Genomic DNA, 6,589 nt, shown 5'->3' with positions numbered 1-6,589 from the left:
CTTATACGTGTTCAGTTGTGGTAGATATTTGCGTCGCACTGGCTCTGTAACAGGCATGAACTAATAATATCACTCAGTTCAGTTGTAAAGCGTTAATGGACACTTGTGACACTCACCACAGTCAGGAATGTAGAGGAGACGCCACTTTACAGTTAATAAATTAGTAAATAATTATCAAACAGAATGAAATATTTTTTCTTTATCTATCTGCTCAGTAGCGTGTGTGTGATTAGCATGGGCAGTCCATGGGCCTTTCAGAGGTGTGATTACTTTCTCATAATTTGATATTGTGAATTCCTGACACCAAATCACAGAAGTACATAATTTTCTGTCTTGATGCCTTGTTTTGGCATCAGAATAACATCAAATTATATTCTGGTTTGTTTATTTGTTTATTTGTTTGTTTGTTTGTTTCTGGCAAATATACAAGATAGCATACAGCCTTTAAAATTAAAATTATTTCCTTGTCTAAAATGATAAATTTTCAATAAAAACATTTCTCTACATTTCAGCATGAAGTTATATTATTATTATTATTATTATTATTATTATTATTATTATTATTATTATTATTATTATGTCATGGTAGGATTACAGTTCCATCAGTTTATAATACCAGGGCTCAGGATACTGTCACCATCCACTTTAATAGGAACAGCTGTACACCTCCTAATTGATTCAATTATCCAATCAGCCAATTATGTGGCAGTAGTGTAATGCATAAAATCATGCAGAGACAGGTCAAGAGCATGTTATTAGGTACGTTATGTTCACATCAAACATCCGATTAGGGAAAATGTCAACTCTGTGAATTAAGTATTCACCTTCATCTTTACTGTAGCCTCAGATTCCTGTTCTTGGCTGACAGGAGTGGAACCTGATGTAGTCTTCTGCTGTTGTAACCCATTTCTTTAGCTACGAATGTAAATCCAAGACTTCTTGGCCACTGAACCTGATCTTCCTAATATAAACATGACTTAACTACATTAGCTGTTTGAGTCTGGCACCAGGATCGATATACTAAATGATCATGATATTTAATGGTGCACATTAGATTTGTACTCCTCTCTGTTTTGTACAGCTCAGTTGTACTGAACTGTCCTTTGAGCCAGTTAGTGTAAGGAAGTGTGTAATCGGTACATCGCCTCACCTTCATGCACATTCTGCAGGGTCGTGGTGGGTTAGCAGATACATCAGGTCTCTATGTTTTGGACTCTTTCACAAAGGGGCAGTAAGCCAGATTATTAGTAAATATCTATAGAGTGCAAAAATAACACATCATGGGAATCCAGTGATGTATTTCGTGTCTACTTCTCAGCCAGCTTTAGCTTTTTTATGTCTCTTAGCTCTGCTGTACTGTATATCCTTAACTTACCCACCTCACTGCCAGACAAGCCAATATTATATTAGTATTATTCCTACTTAATTTAATTAAATTAAAGTAATGTGGGGTCTCATAATTAAATTCTTAGAGTTATTAGCCTATTTGGCTGGTCCCTTGGATTTAATGGGTTTTATCTAAAACCCAATAACTCAAAAAAAATGAAATAGGCCTATAAATAAAAAATTTTTTTAAAATGTCAACTTGCATCTAATGATGGGTTTAATTATCGTATGATTTGTAAGTGGGAAGGAAAAAAAAGCTATATGTCTTCAATAAATATGCAGAATAATGAATCTAACATTTGAGTCGCTAGAATATGTTCATAAATTAAATGATTACTGAGAGGGTAAGTGGAAATATTTTGATGGGTGACAAGTAACGGGTCTCTACTAATGGGATGCTAATCGCGGGATTATTGTGCTGTGACTTTATTACCTTTCTATTTAAAAAAAACACAAAATGCTAAAAATTGTTCATAGGAAAATGAAGGTTAATTCATTTTTATTCAAGGTTAAGCTATTGCTTGGTTTGTATTTTCTTATTATTTGTATTATTTGATTTATATCATTCTCTTGTTGACCTGATTCATTGATTTATCAAGCTTAATGTCATAATTACAAAAGTGACAATAAAACATTCAGTATACATATTTTAAAAATTGCAGGGTTACATAAGCAAGGCAGAAGGGCCAAACACCCTGATTCATAATCTTGCCAAAGAAAATCAGATGATATCAAAACTGTACCTCAGCACCAACTTGTGAATCCTTTATATCAATGTCATGTCAACAATCTATCCAAACCAGCCTCACAAATATTCAAGGCTCATATTCCATACAGAATCATACACAGTCTCCATCTATAACAAGCCATGACTAAAAGGAGCTCTTTTCGTTTAAATGACCTTTCCGCCCATCTCAAAGAGCAACTCTCGTTCTCTCATGCTACAGTTACATTCCCACCTTACAGCAACAGTCTTCCATAACTGAAAAAATATATTAATCAGTGTCTGGAAAGCAGGATTATTCCGAGTGGAAATAATTAAACAGGTGCAGGAGTCAGGGCAAGCATGCACAAGAGAGTCCAGGCTAGAAGAAGCCAGAGGTATTTTTCATTCCTTCATAATTTTTTTATATAGTTCTAGAAGTTTGATTAAAGTTTTTATATCAAAGTCTATTTAATCAATTTAGGAAAAATGTCTACATCTGACCTTCCTGCCAGGGTGACAATTTTCCATTTTGTCCAGACTCAAGATAAAAAGGTCAGCTCTGAAATTGAGTCTGGTTATAGGTTGTTAGGAAAGGTGATTCAGAATAGAATAATAATATCAAGAGAAAACTTTTTTTGTGTGTGTGTGTGTGTGTGTGTGTGTTATGCACATGTATGTATGTATGTATGTATGTATGTTTGTATGTATGTAAATTGTTGGCTTTTTTTTGACAGACTTGGACAAGCAAACATTTTTATCATCTTTGAAACAGTGCCTATTAATAAAGTTGATATACTTGACCAAAACCATAAGGAAAAATAGCTTTTCAATCATATCACAATCGAGGACAGTGTGTTAAGTACACTGGGCACAGCAAACAATAATGAAACAGTTATTTAATACTATGTAAAAGTATAACACTTTTACATAGTGTTAGCACACTAGCAGTTTATAGTTTAATTCTAGTGTGTTACAATTGTGTGTATAATCACCAACCCCGCTCTGTAATCACTTGTAACTGAGACCCAGACGACCACTGTGTAGTGTGCTACATACTGACAGCTCTATATATCCATACTATACAGTGCTGTACCATGATGAGCTATATTAAGTGCATTAATGAATTCAGCCTGTCTTTGAGAGAAAAATGGCTGTACCATTCCTGTGAGCTGCCTCTCTTAATCACAGGACGACAGAGCAACATAATGAGAGTGAGATAATGGGATTGATGGACGTCTTTTAGATTTTGGACCATGTAGACTAATAGGCTGTTATATAAAACACTGGTGTTAACATCATTCTTTGATTGTGCACATTTAAGACCTTACGACTTAAGAATGTGAGACAGTTATTATTGCGCAATATTTTCCAGAAGGAACTTGAGGTATAGCGGACATTTAACTAAACATGCATGTGCACATGTCCACTAATGGGCATCAAAAATATGTCTGGCATGTCAGGTTCACGTTGACCTATGTAATGTTTTGCACGATTTTCACACCAATTATTCTGGGATACATGCTGCATCAAACGATTATTACATCACAGAACACACAGGGCCAAAACGTACCCAAAATAAAAAAAATAATTCATCCACACCTCTTGATGACCATAAAACCCTGTACATAAATGTTTTGTTTTGTTTTGTTTTTTTGTTTTTTTTGTTTGTTTGTTTTGTTTTGTTTTGTTTTGTTTTTAAAAAACAGCAAACCTTCTGAAACTATTAGGGTCTGGACTTTGATGTCCTCATAGTTACATCTATGTTCAAAGGTGGGTTAACCATACAGTTATGCTCTCCATTACATTTACATTTATTCACTTAGCAGACGCTTTTATCCAAAGTGACTTACTAATTAGAAAAATACAAGCAAAGTGATACATCAAGCAGAGAACAATACAAGTAGTGCTACCACACAAGATCCGTTAATTGAGTTCCAGAAGAAGCAAAGTGCACAGAGTAGAGGTGTAAGTGCAATGTTTTTTTTTTTTTTTTTTTTTTTTTAATGAGTTAAACTGCTTGCTTGGTAGGACATAACATAAGTAAGCTGCACTGACAGTGAATTCTGAATTTAGCATTGTTGTTTTTGCGACACTCAGTGACAAATGTACATTTCTTCAGTGTACCTCACACAGCATTCAGCAAAGTACAATTTACAATGGAAAACAATGAAAACAAAACAAGAACCAAATACAAACCAGCCTTAAAGCAGTCTGAATACCTGTGCTTAGTAAGCCCACGCTATGCAACAAGTGATGTTTTAAGATAAATACATCAGTGGCCTTTTTAGATAGGTTAACAAATTTCTTACAGGCTCACATTTATACTTGTGTAATACCCATTACACAGCACTGTAAAACTATACATTTACGAGGCATGACTGTTTTTTTTGTTTGTTTGTTTGTTTGTTTGTTTGTTTTGCAGATTTCTATCTCTTTAGAAGTGCATAATGATGTGCCTTGACCTCTTGTTAAATTATCAGTTCTCCTTGTTCACATTGAAGACCTTACATCAATTTACACCTATATTTGTGAAATATGCTTGGAAAGGAACATTACTTTAGTTCCTATTAACCTTTCCCTCTAAAGCAGGGGTGGGGATGCCACAATTTTGTCTGTCATTTGTCTATGAAAAGCATACAGACTAACTATATATATATATATATATATATATATATATATATATATATATATATATATATATATATATATATATATATATATATATATTGCTATGGAGCCAGGACCTGATTATAATACAATAACAGAGCACAACACACCTTTTAATGAACGTCAGTGTAGTTTGTTTTGATCTCACTCCCATCATTTTGCATTTTACTCCTCGGGCAGCTAATAACAGAAAAAAATTAGTTCACAAAGTCAGATATCACTAATTTTAAAATATGTTTTAAAAATCGAAGATGTTCATGTTCCGCGATAGACTGTTCGTCACTGTCTGTTTAAACTGTCGAAACATTTTTCCAGCAAGCCTGACTTACTTTATTTGAAGGATGTAATTTGAGGAATGTCCCTGTAATTGATTCAGAACACAGAATATGTCCATATGACACTTGAAACGTTAGCGATCCTCAACTCAACATACGTTTATTAAGCAGCATTGAGCACCAAAGCGCGGTTAACCCTTTATCGCTCATAGGAGATCCCCTTTAGGAGAAATGTCCCATCCCCCCAGCTGAACTGTCTGCTATTGCCTGAAGGGCTGCGCCCCAGTAGTTTGAAAAGTGCCGGGTCAAATGCCATCTCAGCCCCGTCGCTCCAGCAGCCCTGCTCTAAAAGGACAAGTAAACCCAAATCATGTCAGCAAAATGTGTTCCACAGCATAACAAAGTCACCAGTTGTTCCATTACATTATTACACAAATCACATTATGCTAACAACAGTCAGTGAAAAAGTCTTAGGCACCCTACATTTTTTCCACTTTAATTTTGCCTCATTTGCTTATTTTGTGCTTGCTACATTAGTGTTTGAGTAGAAAAAGGGAAAAATAATTCAATTACCCCATTTTTTAAGGAATGGACCACATTTCTGTTAACGTCACTGATACAGACTGGGATTTTATGTGCAGAGAATAAAAGTTCTCCAGAAAACCTGGAACAACCTATCAACCAATTTATTTTGAGTCTACACAGTGTACCCAAGATAATATACTGTATGCACTTATAAATGCAAAGGCACATTATGATTTGATTGAATTGCTTTTTGGTTGATTTAATTGTTTAGTGTTCATTATACTAATTCATTTGATACTTTTCATTGCATTATTTCTTCAATTCACAGACTTTTGCAGAGCAATGTATGAGATATAACAGCTGTAGTTTCTTCAGTTTACTACTGGCAATGAGTAATATTGTGCTATGTTACTATTGCATTTTGTGGACATGTAGTGTTAGTTTCTGAGGACAGCCCTTTTGCATGATGTCACAAAAACGGTTAGTAAAATATTACCTATCGCTTGAAGTGCAAACACCATATCATTTTATGTTTTGTGTGATTCTCTTTATCGGGAGGTGCTGTATTTGCACTGTCATACTGTAAATCTTTTACACCATTCCATAACAAGCCACACTGTAAATAACCAGACGAGACAATAGCAGTAAACCATTTTGATGGTTCTTCTTCACCGCCAGATGGCTGCAGATAGTGACACTGATGTCAAAATTTCAAGAGTTAGCAGCTCATTCATTCTCTGTCTGGCACCATCTGCCATTTAGTTTACATGGCCAGACACATAATTTCAAGACTTGATTGTCCAACAGCATTTTTCTTGGCATGATCTAATTTTTTTAGGGCAACAGTACAACTATTATAACTATTGAGAACCAGTGTAAAGCACTTTGTAGAACTTCAAAGATTTAAAAAGAGCTATATAAGTGCAGACCATTTACCACAATCCCACACAAATTCACCCACTATGGACAATTTGGAAATGCCAATCAGTCTACAATGCATGTCTTTGGATTGTGAGAGGAAACTAGAATA

The sequence above is a fragment of the Ictalurus punctatus genome, chromosome 24, assembly GCF_001660625.3.
Source record: "Ictalurus punctatus breed USDA103 chromosome 24, Coco_2.0, whole genome shotgun sequence".
NCBI classification, from domain to species: Eukaryota; Metazoa; Chordata; class Actinopteri; order Siluriformes; family Ictaluridae; genus Ictalurus; species Ictalurus punctatus.
This window is presented reverse-complemented; position numbering follows the sequence as displayed.